Source organism: Macrobrachium rosenbergii, chromosome 8 (genome assembly GCF_040412425.1).
Source record: "Macrobrachium rosenbergii isolate ZJJX-2024 chromosome 8, ASM4041242v1, whole genome shotgun sequence".
NCBI classification, from domain to species: Eukaryota; Metazoa; Arthropoda; class Malacostraca; order Decapoda; family Palaemonidae; genus Macrobrachium; species Macrobrachium rosenbergii.
In genome coordinates this window covers 36,459,846-36,484,986 of record NC_089748.1, presented here as the reverse complement: position 1 = coordinate 36,484,986, position 25,141 = coordinate 36,459,846, and the positions used below count along the sequence as shown (strand labels likewise).

General features: G+C 38.3%; 1 protein-coding gene across 10 annotated transcripts in view; it reads right to left on the bottom strand.

Moving 5' to 3' along the window:
- LOC136840709 (orphan steroid hormone receptor 2-like) overlaps positions 1 to 25,141 on the bottom strand; it is a 369,221-nt gene that overhangs the window by 342,865 nt on the left and 1,215 nt on the right. The window lies entirely within an intron of this gene.

The window sequence follows — 25,141 nt, the reverse complement described above, 5'->3', positions numbered from 1 at the left end:
AAAAAAAAAAAAAAAATTGCGCCGAAGTCTCTCCGGCGCAATCGAGTTTTCTGTAAAGATAGATCTATCTTTCGGTGGTCTCAGTATAATGCTGTATGAGCCCGATGGTGGCCTATCCTATATCGTTGCCAGAAGCACGATTATGGCTAACTTTAACCTTAACTAAAATAAAAAATACTGAGGCTAGATGCCTGCAATTTGGTATGTTTGACGACTGGAGGGTGGATGATCAACATACCAATTTGCAGCCCTCTAGCCTCAGTAGTTTCTAAGATCTGAGGGTGGACAGAAAAAAGTGCGGATAGAATAAAGTGCGGACAGAACACCAAAGCCAGCACAATAGTTTTCTTTTACAGAAAACTAAAAACATATAAATATAACCTTGGAAGCCATTCATTAAACTACAAAGTTGTCTAAAGTACGGGTTTATGCTCAGCTCCTGAATGGAATTCCAGATTTCCTCCTTAGCGGGAGGTCCACCTCAAACCCGTAATAAAAATTCCCCAAAATAATTGCTGTACATTAAAATTACGACGATCAATCACCTCCTCCTTGAGTGCCCCAGAGAACTGCTTCCTCGTAAGGGTCACGGCAGACTGAGCTAGCCAGCAAAACTGACCATACGTGCAACCTTTGCATGACCCTGTTTAGGCTGTACCTTGGAGGTAATTGTCTTGGGGTATAGGTTAACTATTCAAAACCCCTTGGCATGTCCAAAGTACAGAGGCCAGCCATTGAAAATGCAGCCAGTAAAGATATTCCGAGTCACAAATGCAAGACGACATAATATGTTTCATGCTGGGTTGACTAAAAACGAACATTCTTCAGCGCAATCGAGTTTTCTGTACAGCGCATAATCAAGGCCACCGAAAATATATCTCTCTTTCGGTGGTCTCGGTATAATGCTGTATGAGCCGCGGTCCACGAAACTTTAAAACGGCCTGGTGGTGGCCTATCCTATATCGTTGCCAAAAGCACGATCATGGCTAACTTTAACTTTAAATAAATTAAAAATTACTGAGGTTAGAGGGTTAAAATTTGGTATGTTTGATGATTGGAGGGTGGATGATCAACATACCAAGTTCCAGCCCTCTAGCCTTAGTAGTTTTTAGGATCTGAGGGCGAACAGAAAAAGTGCGGACGGACAGACAAAGCCGGTACAATAGTTTTCTTTTGCAAATAACTAATAACAACTGGCTTGAATTAATCAATGATGGAGACCACAGTAGTAAGTACAAAAGAGTTTGAATTAATCAATGAGAGAGAGAAGTAGAGAGAGAGAGAGAGAGAGAGAGAGAGAGAGAGAGAGAGAGACTCGTAGTCAATAATTTTCCAGGCACCAATAATTTAAAACTTCTTCATTTATATATATACAGTATATACATATACAGTATGTATATATATATATAAAATATACATACACATATATATATATACACGTCTGTGTGTGTGTGTGCAAGCGCGCGCGCGCACATGCGTGAGCACGCAAAGCAAGGCAGCAAAAGAAGAGAGCGCGGTATTCCTAAAAATTAACTTATTAAACGTAACTTTTCCCCTAAATATCCTTGAATCAGTTAATACCCTTGACGTAGATTCCAGTTCCCCACAGACTAATTCAGTCTCGATTTTCACAGACGGAAAGGCCCTTTTTTTTTTTTATTTTTATGCCGCCAAGAGGAATTACTGAGGTCGTCTCGATTAACTATACTGCTTCTACTTTATTTCAGCGCCACGTGATAATGACAGCCTATAAGCCGCAGTTATCTGGCGCTGCCGCAGTCGCCCTTGATAGGGCCGGAAGTCACTGGCCATCACATGATAAAGTATAACGCTGACGTTTGTACGGCAGGTTGTGTGTGTGTGTGTGTGTGTGTGTGTGTGTGTGTGTATATATATGTATATATATATATATATATATATATATATATATATATATATATATATATAGTTTATATGTATACACAAGGGTATGTGTGTGTGTGTGTGTGTGTGTGTGTGTGTGTGTGTGTGTGTGTGTGCCGACGCACACGTATCTGAAGAACTGGCAACACTTCCAATACGGAAGTGTCAAAAAGTGTTGCAAGTTATAAATGCCACATGTGAATTTTGGCACTTGAACAAGAACAAGAACAAGTATAAACATACAATATATATATATGTATATATATATATATATATATATATATATATATATATATATATATATATATATATATATATATATATATATATATATATATATATATATATATATATTAAAATTAGCAAGCACAGTGAATTCAATTAAAAGTGCAGGTGCCACAATAGATCACAAAAATGTAACACTTTATTTCCTTTCCTACTTCATTTTGTTTCCTATTATTTTTCTTGCTAAGTATTTAACAGGTGGCCATACGACACGAATTCTACACGAAGCTAAATTAATTACCATAGTTAATTTCTGTCCATGTGGAGTCTGCAAGAATTTTTGGACGGGCTCAAAAGCCTCAAAGCGTAATATCATCACAAAGGATTTTATAGGAAGTCAGCAAGAATTTTTGGACGGGCTCAAAAGTCTTAAAAAATAATATCATCACAAAGGATTTTGAAACTTCAACGCCCAATATCGTTTTTCCAAGACGGGTCGAGATGTCGAAGGTATTGCCTAGAACTCATTAGGAACTGAAATTGCCAAAACACTGGAATGGAACCGTGAGACGTGGACCTTAACGTCCTCGCATGCTACGGAACTTTCCAGCCGTGTTCCCCAACGGTTAAGTCCTCGCATTCTACAGAGCTTTCCTGACACTTGTCAGAACTGAATAGAATAGAATAGAGGATTTAGTTCCCAAGACCAAGCGCTGGGGTCTATGAGGACAATCAGCGCTGAAACGGAAATTGACAGTAAAAAGGTTTGAAAGGCGTAACAGGAGGAAAACCTCAAAGCAGTTGCACTATGAATCAATCAACTGTTAGGAGAGGGTTGAGGAGAGTAAGATGGAAGAAAGAGAATACGAACGGAGGTACAGTAAAAGGAATGAAAGGGGTTGCAGCTTGGGGGCGAAAAGGAAGCTGCAAAGGTTAGGTATACCTTAGTTCAACCAGACCACTGAGCTGATTAACAGCTGCAAAGAATGCTTTCATTAATGCCTACAGTGCACCGCATGAGGTGCACTGACGGCTGTAGCCTAAGCCTAAGCCTAAGCTTGTTCCCCAAAACAATGAACCTTCTGGAAGAAGAAATGCAGAGCCATGTCTTGGCTCTCAATGGTCTAGTTGATAATCCATTCTCACTCCGTCCTACATTAAGAAGGTCTAAGTCCCTTAACCCACCAACCCCCTCCCTCCCTTCCTACCCCGCATCCACAAAACGTCTGATGTGAATATACAGCAGTGAAGTGTCCTAGAGGTGACCGTGATTTCTCTCTTAAGCGACCACGGCTGTTCAGGCAAGGCTGTTCAAGCAAGGCTGTTCAAGCAAGGCTGTTCAAGCAAACCTGAAAGCTGAAGTGGCCGTGACTTCCGGAAGCTGTTATCTTGCTATCTTGATGACCGAAGTGAGCACGATTACAGCGTTGGCAGTTGACATGTTGATGAAGTGACCATGTAGCGTTCAGTGGTCATGAGATGGAAATGGTTAATGAAGCTGTTTTTGCATACTGAAGTGACCAGGTACACTGAAGTTTCCAGTGGTCATATAATGAAAATAGTTAATGAAGCAATTTTTGCATACTGAAATGACCAGGTATACTGAAGTTTACAGTGGTCATAAAATTAAAATGGTTAATGAAGCTATTTTCGCATACTGAAGTGACCATGTACACTGAAGTTTACAGTGGTCATAAAATTACAATGGTTAATGAACCTGTTACTTCAGTAACCAAGTACACTGAAGTTTCCAGTGGTCATATAATGAAAATGGTTAATGAAGCAATTTTTGCATACTGAAATGACCATGTACACTGAAGTTTACAGTAGTCATAAAATTAAAATGATTAATGAAGCAATTTTTGCATCCTGAAATGACCATGCACACTGAAGTTCACAGTGATCATAAAATGAAAATGGCTAATGAACCTGTTTTTGCATACAGAAGTGACCATGCACACTGAATTCACAGTGGTCATAAAATGAAAATGGTTACTGATACAGCATACTGCAGTGACCTTGCAACGACAAACGAAAATGGTCGCTGAAGCTGTTTTTGCATACTGAAGTGAGTGACTATGTACACTGAAGTCCACAGCAGCTGGTGTTTGCCAGAGGCCACTAGAGTTTCTGAAGTGACCTCACTTGTTTATCTTACTGTATCCTCAACTTGCCCAGAAACCTGACCTCCTCTGGAGAAGCTTTCTACCAAACAAGCAGCCACTCTGATGACTTTGATCAACCCTACCACTTATCCAGTGTTTGACATCACGGACAAATGCTTAAAACATGGTAAAAAAAATATCAAGATGGTACGAATTATACTGACAATCAGATAACGCTGTCGACGAATATGAATACAAAAGAATAACAATTAAAAAATGCACCGAATTCGGCGCAGTCGAGTTTTCTGTACATCGTATAATCAAGGACACCGAAAGTAGATCTGTCTTTCGGTGGTCTCGGTATAATGCTATATGAGCAGTGGTCCATGAAACTTTTACCACGGGCCGGTGGTGGCCTATCCTATAACAGTGCCGGAAGCACGATTATGGCTATCTTTAACCGTAAATAAAATAAACTACTGAGGTTAGAGGGCTGCAATTTGGTATGTTTGATGATTGGTAGGTGGATGATCAACATACCAATTTGCAGCCCTCTAGCCTCAGTAGTTTCTAAGATCTGAGGGCGGACAGAAAAAGTGCTGCCGGACAGACAAAGCCGCCAAAATAGTTTTCTTTTATGAAAACTATAAACTTAATTGACTTATATAACATTGCTGAGTGTAAACTCCACATACATAATCACAAGCACCCCTGTAACCTAAAAACTGTCATTTCACAGCAAATATCGCATCAAAGCAAGCAAGCAAATTAACACCAAGTCCGCCTGACAAAAGCAGAGTCCTTTTCCATCACAGCCAAACACCGAGGTCAGCACTGAATACCAAATACGCTCAGGTATGACGCATGAGATTCGCCTGTTATGACATCAGTGTTTCTGAGGCCGCCCCCCCTCCCCCCCCTTCCCCTGGTCCCGAAAATTTTGACACCTGGGCTCCTCCTCGCAGGCGTAGGTAAAGGGGTAAATGCGTCTATTGCTTTAGAATGTTAATCTATGATAAAAGTACAAGCGTCTGAGTTACAGAATCATTCTGATAAACGGCTGATACTGACATCCGTCTCTCTCTCTCTCTCTCTCTCTCTCTCTCTCTCTCTCTCTCTCTCTCTCTCTCTCTCTCTCAGAAAAGTCTTAAATGTAATTACTTTTCATCCACAGAAAAATTGACATATTTTTTCCTTTCTCTCTCTCTCTCTCTCTCTCTCTCTCTCTGAGAAAAGTTTTAAATGTAATTACTTTCATCCACAGAAAAATTGACATATTTTTTCTTCTCTCTCTCTCTCTCTCTCTCTCTCTCTCTCTCTCTCTGAGAAAAGTTTTAAATCTAATTACCTTAATCACCTTAAAATGGATAATTACTCTAATCCAGACGAAATATTACACATTTCTCTCTCTCTCTCTCTCTCTCTCTCTCTCTCTCTCTCTCTCTCTCTCTCTCTCTAAGTTTAATTACCTAATTATTTTCATCCAAACGAAAATTTACACATTCTCTCTCTCTCTCTCTCTCTCTCTCTCTCTCTCTCTCTCTCTCTCTCTCTCTCTCTCCTTCCACTCGGAGTGAAAAGTGATAAAACAAGAAGGGGAGACCCCTAAGGACAGCCATTCGGGGGGTGGGGGAAGGGGGGGCTATGTGACCGCCGAGTGTTAGTTCATTGCGATGTAGGTCACGCTCGAGGACACTCAAACGGCATGGTAGCCAAAGTAACCAACCCCCTTTTGCTCTGCCTGAATGGCTCAGGTGCTTGTGTGTGTGTGTGTCTCTCTCTCTCTCTCTCTCTCTCTCTCTCTCTCTCTCTCTCTCTCTCTCTCTCTCTCTCGGGGATGAGATGTGTTGGCTTGTGGTAATCCGGGATAGTCATTTCAAAATGCAAGCCTATGAGGACTCTCTCTCTCTCTCTCTCTCTCTCTCTCTCTCTCTCTCTCTCTCTCTCTCTCTCTCTCTCTCTCTCTATATATATATATATATATATATATATATATATATATATATCTCTCTCTCTCTCTCTCTCTCTCTCTCTCTCTCTCTCTCTCTCTCTCTCTCTCTCTCTCTCTCTCTCTCTCTCTCTATATATATATATATATATATATATATATATATATATATATATATATATAAATTTAATTACTTAATTATTTTAATCCAGACGAAAATTTACATATTTCTCTCTCTCTCTCTCTCTCTCTCTCTCTCTCTCTCTCTCTCTCTCTCTCTCTCTCTCTCTCTCTATATATATATATATATATATATATATATATATATATATATATATTATAAATTTAATTACTTAATTATTTTAATCCAGACGAAAATTTACATATTTCTCTCTCTCTCTCTCTCTCTCTCTCTCTCTCTCTCTCTCTGTCGTATATATATATATATATATATATATATATATATATATATATATATATATATATATATATATATCATAATATAATATAAATTTAATTACTTAATTATTTTAATCCAGACGAAAATTTACCTCTCTCTCTCTCTCTCTCTCTCCTCAAGCCTCGTCGTTGGATGAATGACACTCGCGCCCCATCAACAGATTTCGCGACGAGGCACAGAAATTTTTTGTCACGGGAGCGTTAAAATTTTTAATCATTTTCATTTCGTGAGAGAGAGAGAGAGAGAGAGAGAGAGAGAGAGAGAGAGAGAGAGAGAGAGAGAGAGAGAGAGAGAGAGAAATTTTTTGTTTGGATTAAGTTGATTAAATTTAAATTGTACTGAGAGAGAGATATGTAATTATTAATTTTAAAACTGTGCAGAGAGAGAGAGAGAGAGAGAGAGAGAGAGAGAGAGAGAGAGAGAGAGAGAGAGAGAGAGAGATAATGTAAGTTTTTGTTTGAATTATAGTGATTATATTTAAATTTTACTGAGAGATATGTAATTATTAATTTTAAAACTGCAGAGAGAGAGAGAGAGAGAGAGAGAGAGAGAGAGAGAGAGAGAGAGAGAGAGAGAGAGAGATAATGTAAGATTTGTTTGGATTAAATTGATCAGATTTCAAATTGTACTGACAGGAAGATATGTAATTAATTTTAAAACTGTGCAGTGAGAGAGAGAGAGAGAGAGAGAGAGAGAGAGAGAGAGAGAGAGAGAGAGAGAGAGAGAGAGAGAGACACAGATTCACCCAGGACCCTCCTGAAGGCGCTTTCAAGACATGAACGACCATGTTTTCCTTGCTTTGAATGCCTCCTCTTGCAAAGAGGTTACAGTGTCCGCTTGACCTTTTCATTCCGGAGCACTGATGAGCCGAGTTCTCTTGTTCCTCTGGGTGTCACTCTGAGGGGGTGAGGCACACGCCGAGTGACACCCCTGGACGTTCAATGGAACTGCTTTTTCAATTATGAATAGAAATTTAGAATTTAGAACTCGGGCCAAAGGCACTGGCGCCTGTGATGAGGTCATTCGGCGCTGGAACGGAAGTCGACTGGGAAAAAGGTTTGAAAGGCGTCACAGGAGGAAAAAATCTCGCAGTTGAGCTATGAATCAATTGTCAGGAGAGGTTTGAGGAAAGCAAGATGTAATAAACGAGAACCTGAACGGAAGTACAGTAAGAAATGAAAGGGGTTGCAGCTACGGGCCGAAGGGACGCTGCAAAGAGACTTAAGCAATGCCTACAGTGCACCGAGCGAGGTGCACTGGCGGCACTAACCCCCACGGAGTAGATTATCGGCTTCAATACGCCTCCACTCCAACTGGGCTATAAAAAGAAATAGGAGGTCCATCAGGCCAGGAACTCGTCAAATTCGGCTCCTACATAAAATCCAGTTTCCTCAAGACCAAACAGTTCATAATCGGTGCCCGAGTTGATCTACGAAGGATGTTCGTATCAGCAGTGCAATACCAGAAAAACTGAGTGGGGCAGACCTAACTGCTATTTTTTCTGAATAATTAACCTTCATTTGTTTAATCAACTTCCATCAGCATTTTACTACAATAATTTTCACCTGACTGTTTCCTACCTAAAAAAAATAGGCATCCTTTTTGGTGGAATCTAGGGAACTGGGTGTACATTTTGAACAATCCTAATAATCACCCTAACGAAATTGATAATCCTTTAAATACTAATCAATTACTAACCATCCCAACAAAAGTAGCGACAAATAAAAAAAGAGAGAGAGCTATGAAGGGGGCCAACAACGGACCTCGGTTCCTTCCTTCGAATACGCAGGCGCAGGACAGAAGCAGCGACAGGTTATTAGGAATGGACTGGAATGCAGAGTTTAGCCCAAAGTGAAATTAGCGGTAAGAAGGTTCGAGAGGTGTAACAGGAGGAAAACCTCGCAGCTGCACATGAAACAACTGCTAGGAGAGGGTGGAAGGTTAGATAGAAGAAAGAGAATACGAACGGAGGTGCAGTAAAAGGAACGAAAGAGGTTGCAGCTAGGGGGCCGAAGAGACGCTGCAAAGACCCTTGGGTAATGCCTACAGCAATGAGATGCACTGACGGCACCAACTCCCTACGGAGGAGAGGTTATTCGGAAGGAAGGACCTGGTGAGGAAGGGACGCATTCACCAGAGGACGAGGCCCCATTCTGTGGCGAAAGAAGCACCGCCAAGTAAAAGGCGAGGAAGGCCTCTCTCTCTCTCTCTCTCTCTCTCTCTCTCTCTCTCTCTCTCTCTCTCTGTTTAGAGGTTCTTCTCAGCCCACTGGAAAGAGACGGAGTGAGTCCTCGTGGCCGAAAAGAAAAAGAGAAACGAACGGTCAGCGTGAACGAGGACCTGAGTGGTATCGTAATCAGGCTTACGGTAACTCATCCCATGGAACCAGTCGTAAATATTCATTGTTGTTGTTCACTGAATATCGTTATTCATTGGATGTTGTGATGATCGTCGTTCAAAACGGCAGAGGAGCATCGAACACGCTCGAAAACCCAAAAAGCTCGAAAGCCTATACACTTACGAAGCAATCTTCCGTTACCGTACATAGAATTATCAAAAGGTCTAGAAACGTTAAACAGAATTCTCAAAAGGTCTAGGAACATTACACGGAATTCTCAAAAGTTCTAGGAACATTACAAAAAATTCTCAAAAGATCTAAGAGCTTTACACAGAATTCTCAAAAGGTCTGGCAACATTACACAGACTTCTCAAAAGGTCTAGCAACATTACACAGAATTCTCAGAAGGTCTAGCAACACTACACAGAATTCTCAAAAGGTCTAGCAACACTACACAGAATTCTCAAAAGGTCTACCAACATTAAACAGAATTCTCAAAACGTCTAGCAACATTACACAGATTTTTCAAAAGGTCTTGGAACATTACACAGAATTCTCAAAAGGTCTAGGAACATTACACGGTCTAGGAACATTAAACCGAATTCTCAAAAGGTCTGGGAGCATTACACAGAATTCACAAAAGGTCTGGCAACATTACACAGAATTCTCAAAAGGTCTAGGAACAGAGACATAACAGAAAAGGGAATGATAACTTAATGTAAATGAACGAACACTTTCCGGTATGCCCACAAGCAGCAATCCATTTTAACATAGACTAAGATACACTGAGGTTTCAAAATAAGTGATGAAGGAAAAAAAGAGCAGATCACCACATCAGTAAAAGGAGCCTCGGGCAATATGAGAACAAACAATCATTATATTCATTGAACTTTATCTCGTCTCCAGCACCAACAACAACTAACACATTGAACATAAAATAAAACATTACAAGAATTTGATTTCCGAATCTAAAACGGTGGTCACATTTAATGCTCAGGGCGTATACCCTTGAAAAAGGTAAAAGGGTTCATGAGAGAGAGAGAGAGAGAGAGAGAGAGAGAGAGAGAGAGAGAGAGAGAGAGAGAGAGAGAATCAGGCAGCGGTCACATGTCAAGATCGCACAAAAGGAGCAAGGCAGCTGGAGAGAGAGAGAGAGAGAGAGAGAGAGAGAGAGAGAGAGAGAGAGAGAGAGAGAGAGCACTCGGGACGGGCCAACTTGGGCCAGGGGCGGGCCATGGCGAGATCCACTGGTCAAGGACACATAATAAGGAATCTACCTACGTTCCTACCTAACCTCTACCTCAAACTCCTCACACACACACACACACTACAGGACTCTCCTTTCCAATCCTTCGACACCCCGAGAGACATAAAAGCACATTCGAGTTCTTCTGAAACATAAAATAAAACCAGCGTTCCCACACCACAGGATTTTTAAATACGTAAAGAATGTTGTTGAATTGGAATCTGTCAATCTACTTCATCAACTCATCCCATGACTTCGATAAATAATGTTGGTGAACTGAAAGCTTTCAATCTAATTCATCAATTCATTCCATGACTTCGATAAACAATGTTGTTGAATTGGAATCTGTCAATCTAATTCATCAATTCATTCAATGACTTCGATAAACAATGTTGTTGAATTGAAAGCTTTCAATCTAATTCATCACTTCATTCCACGACCTCGATAAACAATATTGTTGAACTGAAAGCTTTCAATCTAATTCATCAATTCATTCCACGACTTCGATAAACAATGTTGTTGAATTGAAATCTTTCAATATAATGCATCAGTTCATTCCACGACTTCGATAAACAATGTTGTTGAATTGAAATCTTTCAATATAATGCATCAGTTCATTCCACGACCTCGATAAACAATGAACGACTTCGATGAACAATGTTGTTGAATTGAAATCTTTCAATATAATGCATCAGTTCATTCCACGACTTCGATAAACAATGTTGTTGAATTGAAATCTTTCAATATAATGCATCAGTTCATTCCACGACTTCGATAAACAATGAACGACTTCGATAAACAATGTTGTTGAATTGAAATCTTTCAATCTAATGCATCAGTTCATTCCACGACTTCGATAAACAATGTTGTTGAATTGGAATCATGTCAATCTAATTCATCAATTCATTCCATGACTTCGATAAACAATGATGTTGAATTGGAATCTGTCAATCTAATTCATCAATTCATTTCATGACTTCGATTAACAATTGTTGCTCCCTGGGAATCTTTCAATCTAATGAATAAAAATGTTCGAAAAATTCATTGCAATCAAAAGAAATGTTGTTGGTTCTTACATTATATTTCAATAATTTATATCCACATTTTTACCTATTTAGCATATTTATTAATTTGATAATTTACTTATTTCTAAAAACTGATCTCCACTTGCTGTATTTCCTATCACCTTCTGTTACTTCTTTCAAATGAACACCATAATATTCTTTGGAAGCTTGAATTTCAAGTCAGTGGCCCCTGTGGTGGGCTTGTTCCATATGAATAGGGTTCATCTTCTGAATAATAATAATAATAATAATAATAATAATAATAATAATAATAATAATAATAATAACAACAATAATAATAATAATAATAATAATAATAATAATAATAATAATAACACCACATTCTATGGAAGCCTGAATTTCAAGTCAATGGGCCCCTGTGGTGGTACGAATATGGTTCATCTTCTGAATAATAATAATAATAATAATAATAATAATAGTAATAATAATAATAATAATAATAATAATAATAATAATAATAATAATAATAATACCACATTCTATGGAAGGCTGAATTTCAAGTCAATGGCTCCTGTGGTGGGCTTGTTTCATACGAACAGGTTTCAGCTTCTGAACAACAACAACAACAACAACATCAACAACAATAAATAATAATAATAATAATAATAATAATAATAATAATAATAATAATAATAATAATAATAATAATAATCTGAACACCACATTCTATGGAAGCCTGAATTTCAAGTCAACGGTCCCTGTGGTAGGCTTGTTCCATACGAATAGGGTTCATCTTCTGAATAATAATAATAATAAATAATAATAATAATAATAATAATAATAATAATAATAATAATAATAATAATAATAATAACCTTTTAAAAAATCACTGTAATTCATAAGTTCCCAGAAACATCCTAGGCTCTGGACTCGTGGTAACAATACCTTAACAAACATCCCATTTAAAAATTCTAGTTAGCTCCAAGTCCAACCTGCGACAACTCCTAACCTTCGAACACGGCCGTGCAATTCGTTTCCCGGAATAATGATGGTTACAAACACTGCGACAAAGATGACCCCAAACCTTGATAAAAAGGCTTGGGGGGCTGGAGGAGGAGGGGGGGAAGGCACTCGAGTACTTGCGGCCTAGATAATCATTTACCTCATTTCCACTGCGGGGAAGGGAAGGCGTCGCCACAGGTCAAAGTTCAAGGCGATAACCCCGCGTCCTGCGCAGGCTACGACAAAACACACAACGTACGAACACACACAGAGACAGACAGACAGACAGACACATACAAACGTGATCTCTCGCCGGATAAGATAAAAAGGAGATAATCTGGCCAGGCCGGCGCACGGCAGACCAACCTCAGAATCATTGTGTGGCACTCGAAAGTTTCTCCTTATCGCCCAGTGACAAACAGTGACCTACAATTCGACTCTGCCTACTTGTCTAGGCTGGACAGACACACACGGGTTTCACGTGATGATGATAATAATAATAATAATAATAATAATAATAATAATAATAATAATAATAATAATAATAATAATAAGAAGAAGAAGAAGAAGAAGAAGAAGAAGAAGAATTTTTGTGGTTTATTTGTATGATATTATGACAAATCGTGATATATTTTTTGATATACATATAGTCATATATATTAGCATATATTTACACTGATATCATTGTCGATTTCTTCACCATAATAATAGTAATAATAATAATAATAATAATAATAATAATAATAATAATAATAAATATTATTATTAAAATATATGCTAATATATATGACTATATGTATATCAAAATATACATCATAATTTCTCATAATGATACATCATACAAATTAACTACAAAAATTCTACCTGCTACGAAAATATAAATCTACATTGGGTGTTTTAGCAAATGCTTGCAACACACGCACTCTTGATTCCTGATAAAAAACAAAGTCTCACCTACCAGAGAGAGAGAGAGAGAGAGAGAGAGAGAGAGAGAGAGAGAGAGAGAGAGAGAGAGAGAGAGAGAGAGAGAATCGTCAAATTTTGGCCTTAAGAGCACATACTAGGGCACTTTCTGCCATTCAGCGCTTCAAGACTGTGAAAAGAAGAGTTAGAGTGGTTGGACAGCAAGAGAAAGAGATACAGAAAATAACTGAGATGAACTACAACAACGACCTATGAAGTAACAGCTTGAGAAGTTGGACAGCCGGCTGGAAGAAAGGAAGAAGGAATGGAGGAAAAGTAATAAGCTTAAAAGTCGCAAACTACCTTTAGCAATGCCTACGGGGCACCACGTGAGGTGCACTGATTGCACTGACCATGTCCCCCCCACCCAGAGAGAGAGAGAGAGAGAGAGAGAGAGAGAGAGAGAGAGAGAGAGAGAGAGAGAGAGAGGGGCAGTCTACAAATTGTAAAGGAAGCGCGCCGAGGAACTCTTATAAAAACATTTTATGCCGAAGTCTCTCTGGAACAGGAAGGGACGGTCGAACGTTCAAGAAAATCGAAGTCTCGGGACCTGCGGGGGCGTGAAGGAGCAGGATCCCTCGAAGGAGAGAGAAGGACTCCTCTAAGGAGAGAGGAGGATTCCTCGAAGGTGAGAGAAGGATTCCTAGGAGAGAGAAGGATTCCTCGAAGGAGAGAGCAGGAGCCCTCTAAGGAGAAAGAATGCTCCCTCGATGGAGACAGAAGGGTTCCTCGGAGAGAGAAGGAGTCCTCGAATGAGAGAGATGAATCCCTCGGAGAGATAAGGATTCCTCGAAGGTGAGAGAAGGATTCCTAGGAGAGAGAAGGATTCCTCGAGGGAGAGAGAAGGATCCCTCTAAGGAGAGAGAAGGATCCCTCGAATACGAAGGATTCCTCGAGGGAGAGAGAAAGATCCCTCTAAGGATCGAAAAGGATTCCTCTAAGAAGAGAGAAGGATTCCTCTAAGGAGACAGCAAGATTCCTGTAAGGAGAGAGAAGGGTCCCTCGGACAAATCTCTGGCAAAACCGGAGGGCCAGAGGAGTGAACGCACAGAAAAAGCGGTCGAATTGATCGTCCAGAACGAAATCATACCGGGGAAAACAAATAAGTTCTGGATGGACACAAATGCACGGGATACCTGTACGAATGTTTGTGAGTGTGTGTGTGTGTGTGTAGGTTTAAAGCACGCGCGTGCGCTCACACCCAGGAGAGCTGAAAAGGACAAAAACTGGAAAGCAGGCGTGGAGAAGGGAGACGAAAAAAAAAAAAATATAAGAAAAAAAAAAAAGAACTACGTAGGCAAAGTAGATCAAGGTCAACCACAAATGCCTCTCGCCGCATCTGACAACTTCCGCCAATGTTCACCCACCTGAAGCAACAGCGCTGAAACGAACGAACAAACTTTTGAATATGACCCCACCTGACCACCCTCCTCCCCTCCTCCCTTCCCGTCCCCACCCCCCATCCCCCTTCACTCTCCAGCGTCCCCCAAACCTGCCCCCCTCTCTCTCTCCAAATTTCCATCCTCTGCCTGGAAAATCCAACTGCTGCAGGTATCTCCCACAGGATATGCAACTCCTTCAAGGAAACACTAGATCATCCCAGTGGGATGATGATGATAATGATGATGATGGTGGTGGTGGTGGTGGTGGTGGCAGTCTTGGTGTTATATGATGATGATGATGATGATGATGGTGGCAGTCTTGGTGTGACGTCAGCTGTGACTTTTTCTTTTTTTCCTTCCTGGAACTTGGTATTTGTGACTTGTGATACGTGGCAAGAAACTCAGTGCATTTACGAACGGGGTCTGGTCTGTCCAGAGAGATACAGGCATAATTGTATATATATATTTCTAATCATTACTGTTATTACTCGACAGATATATATATATTCAATAAATGGGCTGCAATTCATAAATGAAATTCTAAACGCTTTTGACAACTCATGAGAGAAAGTGTGTGTGTGTGTGTGTGTGTGTGTGTGTGTGTGTGTGTGTGTGTGTGTGTGTGTGTGTGTGTGTGTGTGTGTGTGTGTGTCAAAACAAGGGTTGTTTTGTGATACACACATACACACATAAACCGCACTTTCTCTCTTGAGTTTTGGTAATGACTGTTTTGGTACTGATTGTTTTGGTAATGACTGTTTTGGTAATGAGTTGAGGTAATAATTGTTTTGGTAAAGATTGTTTTGGCAATGAGTCTTGGTAATGATTGTTTTGGTACTGAGTTGTGGTAATGATTGTTTTTGTAATGATTGTTTTGGTTATGATTTTTGGTAATGAGCTTTGGTAATGGTTGTTTTGGTAATGAGTTGTGGTAATGACTGTTTTGGTTATAGCCTATATGAGTTTTGGTAATGATTGTTTTGGTAATGATTGTTTTAGTAATGAGTTTTAGCAATGATTGTTTTGGTTATGAGTTTTGGCAATGATTGTTTTGGTTATGAGTTTTGGTAATAATTGTATTGGTAATGAGTTTTGGCAATGATTGTTTTGGTAATGAGTTTTGGCAATGATTGTTTTGGTAACGATTGTTTTAGGTAATGATTGTTTTGGTTATGAGTTTTGGTAAAGCGTTTGGTAATGAATGTTTTGGCAATGAGTTGTGGTAATGATTGTTTTGGTAGTGAGTATTGGTAATGAGTTGAGGTAATGATTATTTTGGTAATGAGTTGTGATAATGCCTGTTTTGGTAATGAGTTGTGGTAATGACTGTTTTGGTAATGAGCCTTTTGTGCCAAGCTTTGAAACAAAGGTCAAGCCTCCTCACAGCAAAATGACCAGAATTAGAAAAAAAAATAAAATGTCTTGTGAAAAACATAAATTACAGAAATTACTACGTAAATAATTGCAAAATCATTATTATTATAACAGTTAATATTAAGGTTCAGATAAGAAAAATTGCAACTTTATCTGAATAGAATTATGCTATTAAGAAATATCAGCTAAAATAAAATGAGTAAAAAATGCGACGAAGTGTCTTCGGCGCAATCGAGTTTTCTGTACAGCCGCTACAGCGTACAATCAAGGCCACCGAAAATGGAGTTGTAGGATCTATCTTTAGGTGTACTCGTTATAATGCCGTATGAGCCGCGCCCCATGAAACTTTAACCACGGCTTGGTGGTGGCTTATCCTATATCGTTGCCAGAAGCACGATTATGGCTAACTTTAACCTTAAAATAAAATAAAAACTGAGGCTAGAGGGCTGCAATTTGGTATGTTAGATGATTTGGAGGGTGGATGATCAACACACCAATTTGTAGACCTCTAGCCTCAGTAGTTTTTTAAGGTCTGAGGGCGGACAGAAAAAGCCGGCACAATAGTTTTCTTTTACAAAAAAACTAAAAATAAAGATGAATAAAAAACATATATATGTACACAAACATTGCTAAATTCAAGTGAAGTTTTTGCCAGTTGCATTTCCATGCGAAGGGAACACAAAACATTCTTTCACCCGCGTCCCCCAATCAAGATATACAATTCATACTTTCATCAACGGTCGAGCCCCGAAAAAAAAAAAAAAAAAAAAAAAAATTGCAAAAAACCAAATAAATAAATAAATTCAGATCCAATTTGCTTTTCCCGCAAGCCTAAGCTACATTCGCATACAAATTAATTGAACGCTGCAACAAACTATACAAAGAACATGATTTCCGTCGGGCTATCAGAGTGATTTTTATTTTTAATTCCTAACATCTGCGTCAATAAGAGGCAAGACATGATTCAACAGTGATAACTATCAGTAACAAAATGCAAAGAACGAGAACAAGGCCTGGGACCTACGAGGTCATTCAGCGCTGAAACGGATATTGAGAGTAAGAGGTTTAAAAGTATAATATAACAAGGAAAATCTCAAAGCAGTTGCACTACGAAGCAGTTGTTACAAGAGGATGGAAAGTCAAATGGAAGAGGGAATATGAACGGAGGCACGGTAAAAATGAATGGTAGGGGCTGCAGCTAGGGACCTTAAGTAATGCCTACAGGGCACAGCGTGAGGTGCACTGTCGGGCCTATCCCCCTACGGAGAAGTTCAGTAGAAGCATGGCTCCCGCTTAGAATACTCTTAACGTTAGTCCTACCACAGAAAAAATTTGTATATATCTCTGTGGGACTTTAATAATAAGTTAATAAAAAAAACATTCCTATCTGCATAATGACTATAGTTGTTTGCGTAATTCCAACCGCATGGAGAGAGAGAGAGAGAGAGAGAGAGAGAGAGAGAGAGAGAGAGAGAGAGAGAGAGAGAGAGAGAGAGAGAGAGAGGCAATATCATCCCACAACAAACAGTAAACGAATCGACAAGAAACAAAAAAATCACCCGAACAAAAAACAAAAACAAAAACATAAATAAAAGGCGAAGCTTTCCTTGCATTCATTCGAGTGAGCGGAATAAAACATCCGGCAGTTAAATGCAATATCCAGAGGCATATTTCACAAGCAGAGGCATTAGTATTCTAGCGTGGAGTGGCATTACAAATAAAATCTGTACGGCGACTTACATTCTCTTGTTTTGTGATTAAAGGCGATAGTTCACGCTGGTGCCTCCCCCTCCTCCTCCTCCACCTCCTCCTCCTCCTCCTCCTCCTCCTCCAATACACGTGTTACCTCGTGAGAATATATACATATATATACTGAGCAATAGAACACTTGGCGTGACCTTCAGATAGCAAAAAAATTTACGAAAGCTAATGTTCTAAATAAAGAATATTAGATACTACATCTCATAAAAGATTAAATTTGACGTAAATGTCGACTGAAAAATACTGGTTACAATAATTCATATATATATATATATATATATATATATATATATATATATATATATATATATATATATATATATATATATCCTTCACCTTTAATAACCGGAGCAAAGAACAGTCTTCAAGATGACTATCGAACCTCACTATCGAGGGACCTCGAGATCGAATCCCAGGCTAAGACGGAGCGCTATGGGTAAGGTATTGTTGAGACACGTTACGCTTCTGTTCACCGAAGCACTGAAGTAAATTTCCTGGTGGTCAGTCAACTGTTGTCGTTAGCAGCGTATGAAAGAGAAGCATGGGACTATCAATTTCAATCTGCAATAATGGCTGGGAACACCAAGGTTAACTTTTATATATGTAGGCCTATATATTATATTTATATGCATATATGTGTATACATACGTATAAACATACATATACATATATACCAATATATATATATATATATAAACATATACATATATACATATATTGCCTGCTATTTATAAACAAAAATAGGTAGTAATATATATCAATTCTTCCATTTTATATATAGGCCTACAACAAGCACAGCGCATTCATTTTGTTATAGATATATAATTACAATCCACGTTTTTGTGCCTTTTTCGCATTAAAATATATGATCAAACCAATAAGACAACCTTCGTCAATTATATACAAAAAAAATTCCAAAGAGAGAGAGAGAGAGAGAGAGAGAGAGAGAGAGAGAGAGAGAGAGAGAGAGAGAGAGAGAGAAACTTCGTTCTTTTATGTAATCGTAAACAGATAGCTGTTACACAAATGACATCTTTAAAGAGCAATGGAAGAGAGAGAGAGAGAGAGAGAGAGAGAGAGAGAGAGAGAGAGAGAGAGAGAAGAGAGAGAGAGAATGACAACTATGGCAAACAAACTAAAAACTCACGTTATTTAATTAATTATAATAACAAGAGGATAGCCATCAACTCCTATTAGAATGCTGTTAGCATGCTCTGTTGTTAATTAGCGAGAGGAATGTCATGCTTCCACGCTAATTGAAGCCATTATCATAATACGTGAATGCCTATAATAATACATAAGTCTAATTAAAGGTACCAATCTATCATATTTGCTACCGAACGCCTACTTTAGCCTAGAAAAAAGAAAAAGACTACCTCCAAACCGAAGGACATTGGAAACGTAGCCACCAGCCAGAGAGAGAGAGAGAGAGAGAGAGAGAGAGAGAGAGAGAGAGAGAGAGAGAGAGATCATGATTTTGAAGGATCTAGCCAGTGACTCACGCGCTTCCGCCCAACTACCATTTTCTTTCTTTCTTTTCAAGAACAAGATTCAAGATAGACGGTTTACGCTACTCTACTTTTAACATATACTTTTTATACCATTGGGTGTCAAAACCAATAAAACACGCAAATAAAAAGGAAAGTAAAGGGGAAATTGATTTAGAAATCGTTATATTCGCTGTATCACGCGAGACCTAACGTCCAACTTCCTACTTTACAATGCAGTGTCTTACAGCCTTGTCTCTCTCTCTCTCTCTCCCCCTCTCTCTCTCTCTCTCTCTCTCTCTCTCTCATCCTACTGTCATGATATTGCATATACATGAAATCATGTATCACCTCCAAAGTCGCCTGAATTCCCCGTGAGTGTTTTCCAAAGCTTTCTCTGTCTTCGTTTTCTCGTTACTTTATTCATATATTCTTTTGTTCGTCCACGTTTCATAATATATCGATTTTTTTAGACCTCGATTTTTGGACCCACATATATCTTCGTTTCGTAATATATCGATTTTTAGACCCTCGATTTTTAGACCTATATAGGCTGTATATCTTCGTTTCGTAATGTTTTTAGACCCTCGATTCGTATCGATTTATCGACTTTTAGACCCTATTGTTAGATATATCTTCGTTTCATAATATATCGATTTTTAGACCCATATATATCTTCGTTTCATAATATATCGATTTTTAGACCCTCGATCTTTAGACCCATATATATTATTATCTTAAATGTCTATACAATCTGATCTTGAAAATGATTACCCTACAGAGAATTTACTTGAATCCTAACAATACCTTACGAAGGTGACAGAATGTAGTATGCTTGCGTGTGGAGAGAGAGAGAGAGAGAGAGAGAGAGAGAGAGAGAGAGAGAGAGAGAGAGAGAGAGAGAGAGAGAGAGAGGTTAGCTCCATCGACTCCCGAATAGGAAAGACGACGCGACTTCATTCAATTCGTGATTGCATGCAAGCAGATGATAACGGATCATAAATATATTTTCGACATCTCCCAAGAACGTTTGACCCATGTTTGCATAAACTTTTTTCCTCTATCATTCTCTATTTTCGAATGCATCGTATTCTACTCTTCGCTCGGCTATTTTTTGCGTGTGTTAGCATTCCACATCCGGCAGCTGGTTTCCTTCTGCGATAATGTAATATTTTCGGTAATATTAATAACCATGATTTCACTAATTCTTACTATATAGCTGTCATGTCACGCATTTGAGTGCGAGGTTGAATATTATCAGGATATCAATTAGTATTATAACTCTGCCTAAACCTGTGTATAGACAAACAGTGCACACACACATATATATAGTGAGAGAGAGAGAGAGAGAGAGAGAGAGAGAGAGAGAGAGAGAGAGAGAGAGAGAGAGGAACAGTGGCAAGCTTTAAGTGTTAACCTTCCCATCAAACCTCTGGGAACTTCTCCCACCATGCCCCACCCCCTCCCCCCACAAAACCAGGGTGCTATACCCATGCTCTGACCGGAAACATACAGCAGTTGCAGGATAGCGTAACGAACGTTTCACAAATGTAGGTTTCCTACCACGTCCCATACTTGCTCTGCTAAGATCTGCTGTCTTTCACTACTCTGTTAAATCGAGTTTCCCCTTCATTTATCGCCCTTTCCATCTGTGTCCAATTTTATGGAATCTCCTCTTTGCTTTCCGGTAATATTCCGCAATTTCGAAAGGCGTGCACTCCGCTTCCTTTCGTTATATGTGCATTAGGCTGAGGTACTATCGGTCTATGGCATAACATTATTAGACATGTTCGTGACAACGATTCTATAATTAATTGCAAGAAGAACCTGGCAGCAATTCGGTAGTCATGTAACAAACACGAATCATCAATTGATCATAACCTCTCAATTTATGAGCGTTAGTCTACATCTAGTACTATCGGCCTAGCATAAAATGAGATATTTTCGTAAACGGATAACGAATTTATCATTAACTGAGAGAAAAACTCGCCTTAAATTCGGTATTCATATAACAAATATGAATCATCAAGCGTATGATAACAATCTCTTTTTTTATTTATAAAAGAAACTTTAGTCTCAAAGAGATATTAGATTCAACATGTGAGTTATTTAACGGCAGAATTATGAATTGAATAGGTTAAGTCCATCGACGGATCGCCTACTGTTTGTCTATGAACGTGCAAAGCTCTCTCTCTTTCTCTTTCTCTCTCTCTCTCTCTCTCTCTCTCTCTCTCTCTCTCTCTCTCTCTCTCTCTCACATAGAAAGGCAAACACACACATATACCAGATAAACATACATACATATAGGCGTATGTGTATGTATATGTGCATATATGTGTATATATAATATATATACACATATAGGCCTATATATAATATATATATATATATATATATACCCTCCGACCTCAAAGCCTTGTCACTTCCGAGGGAAAACTTGGTAATTGAGAGCAGTACTCTAATGAACACAGCCAATCTCCCTATTAGGCCAAAGCCTTCCAGCCCAGCCAGACCCACCTGGTCAAAGATCAAAGGGGCGCGTTCAAGTGCAGAGTTCCATTGAAAAATTATTCCCAGTTTTTTCCCTCCTCAACTTATCGTTTTTTTAACGAACACTGGAATTCCATCAAAAATAAAAATAATGGTATTTTCGCTATGAATGCTTAAAGAGATGGATGAATTACATGTTATTTTACATAATCAATTAAAAAGTGTATTCCCTTAACGTCTGCCTCAAATATTCCGCTTCATTCTACCGTCAGTGACGTCATCCTCCTTTGCTCCCCAACTGTGACATCAACTTGAATAAGTCTAACGAAAAACATTTCGGTTCAGGATGAAATGACAAACCGTAACTGTCGAGCACTCATTTTGAAGGACTTAAGGTCAAAGGTCATGGAGTCTGACGTGCTAAGGAAGGCGAGAAAGGTCAGACTACCATAGACGCACACATATATACACGCGAGTGCATTGTCGAAGACACGCCTTCGACGGTTTTGGGCAACGTGAAGAGATTTAGTCCTCAGGAGAAAATGAACACTTTAGGAAACACTGATGACAAGATTTAAAGAACCGTTTTCTCGTAAGTTACAAATAAACTAACGCACACAAGTTGTGGGAAATTTCACCATGAAAGTATGATTAAACGAATGGAAAACGTAGGGAACAAACTAGCCCATGGAACAAGGAATTAACTCCATCGTGATGGCAAAATAAAGTATATTTAGTCCCTCGTACATTACACGCACATTAACGTACACAAGTTGCGTGCAGTTTCACCAAGAGTGTATGATTTAAACTTCGAAACTAGGAAATAAGTAACTAGACCATGGAACAATAAATTAAGTGCATAAGTGCATAATTATACTTCACGTTCATTGGTCATTATGGCGCGCTTTCAGGAACTCGCTTGTTTTTCACGAAGTTGTGGTCAAGTATAACTTAACAACACCTAAGACTATAAGCGTGTCAGACTGATGGCTACCGTGCACGGCAAATATTGCTTACCGATACTTATCGATTCCGAGTGATTGGCAATACTTGTTCTTACCCTTAATTCGCCTTACGTCTTTGCTCCACTGGCAAAATTACATCTACTGGCAAAATTATATCACATGCTAGCAAAATTATATCTACTGGCAAATTTATATCTATTAGCATGGCAAAATTACATCTACTGGCAAAATTATATAACATACTAGCAAAATTATATCTACTATAAAAGTTATATCTACTAGCAAAATTGTATCATCTACTAGCAAAATCATATCACCTACTAGCAAAATTATATTTAGCTAATAGCAAATTATATCACATACTAGCAAAATTATATCTATTAGCAATTTTATATCTACTAACAAAATCATATCACCTACTAGCAAAATTATATCATCTACTATCAAAATTATATCACCTAATAGCACAATTATATCACCTGGTAGCAAAATTATAACACATACTAGCAAAATTATATCACCTACAGGCAAAATATCGCTTACTAATAAATTTATACCACCTACTAGCAAAATCATATCATCTCATAACAAAATTATAACGTTTACTAACAACATTATATCTAGCAAAATCATATCATCGACTAGCAAAATTACATCATGCTACCAAAAAAAAAGGGACCTGTTGACACGTTCACTAAGAAATCACGAGACCTTTAAGGTTTGGACAGCATCAGCCTATTACAATTGTTTCCTCCTTAACAACAGGAATTATAATCGAGTCATTCACTGCAAGTACCATACTGTAATCAATGTTTTGCGAGTAAGTTCTCCCTACCTACTATCAAGCGAGGTCAACCTTCTTGAAAAAAATGTTACAATCTTCAGAAAATCAGTTTTTCTTAAGAGCCGTCAAGTTTAAGACGCTTAAAGAGGTTGGAATCTTATCTTGAAATGTCACATGTTTCAGCACAGCAATCTTGAAATGTCATATTTCAGTACAGCAATCTTGAAATGTCATGTTTCAGTACAGCAGTCTTGAAATGTCATTTTCAGTTCAGAAATCTATCTAATTTACTCATTTATTGACAGGTACATAACTGTTATCAACTGTACACATTTACTAATGGCTACTATATAACTATTGTTAATTGTACATGGTTGCTTTTCACATAAACAACGGTTTTTTTTTTTTTTTACATTCAGTAAATCACTTAAAATGTAGCAGTTTTGAATCAGCCAAAACCGTATGTTAAGACTAGTAAATGATACACCAAAATCTTTAAATTAATAATAATAATAATAATAATAATAATAATAATAATAATAATAATAATAATAATAGCGATGAGTTCGAATGATAACAATCATTGAAATCGAAAGGAACAAATTGTAAGACGTCGATGAAAAACTCATTAATGCATTAAACTATTTTCTGCTTGAACATTAAAATCCATTACTTTATATATATATATATACATATTCAAATACATACATATATATATATATATATATATATATATATATATATAATACTGCCATAGAGAATTTCATAAAACTTAGGATATTAGTCCATACGATGTAAAACTTCAAAACGTTTCCTTTAATTACGACTGGCTAAGCTAACTTTACATCTCATAGTACTTCACCATTTAGTTTTTAAAGCAAAAACACCTCACTCCAAGTAATCAGAAAGGCCAAATCGCGAATACGGCAATACAATGTAACTTTATGTACGATATATATACTCTGTAAACGTCACCATAACCCAACCTTGGCAATAAACAAAAATCTAGACATTCAAGGGGCGTTGAGCCTTCTTAGGCGAGACGACAAAAATACATAAAATATATAACACGCGAGAGAGAGAGGAGGAGAGATAATAAAATATATATCAAATATATATATATATATATATATATATATATATATATATATATATATATATATATATATATATATATATATATATATATATATATATATATATCCGACAACAGGGGCGACCACGCGAAGTTGACCCAACCTCGGCAAAGATAATGATAATCCTCCGGAATTAAATCCTCTAATGCGAAAGACATTTCCAATTTCCGCTCCGTGAAAAGTTTCCTTAAAGGCGAAGCAACCTTTCACCCATCCCCTGCAACGGCGCCGCGGCTGCAAACTGCTCAGTTTACGCTCCAAAATAAAGGATATAAATTCAACATTCATGCAGCGCGTTATGTCACTGGGGTTTCCATTGATGAGTGTTGGAGCTGCTACCGTCCTGGCTGCGTAAGTGGTGGTGGTGGTGGTGGTGGCGGTGTTGGTGATGTGTTGCCAACGCTTACTAACACTACTGAGGCTTGATAACATAATCATTTCATTCGGAAGGAAGGCTTTTACTTTTTTTCCACCCCCTTCATTGGAAGAGCTTCGTTTTTGGGGTGGGCGTAACCGGGCGTGTTTTCAAGGAAAATAAATCAGCGTCA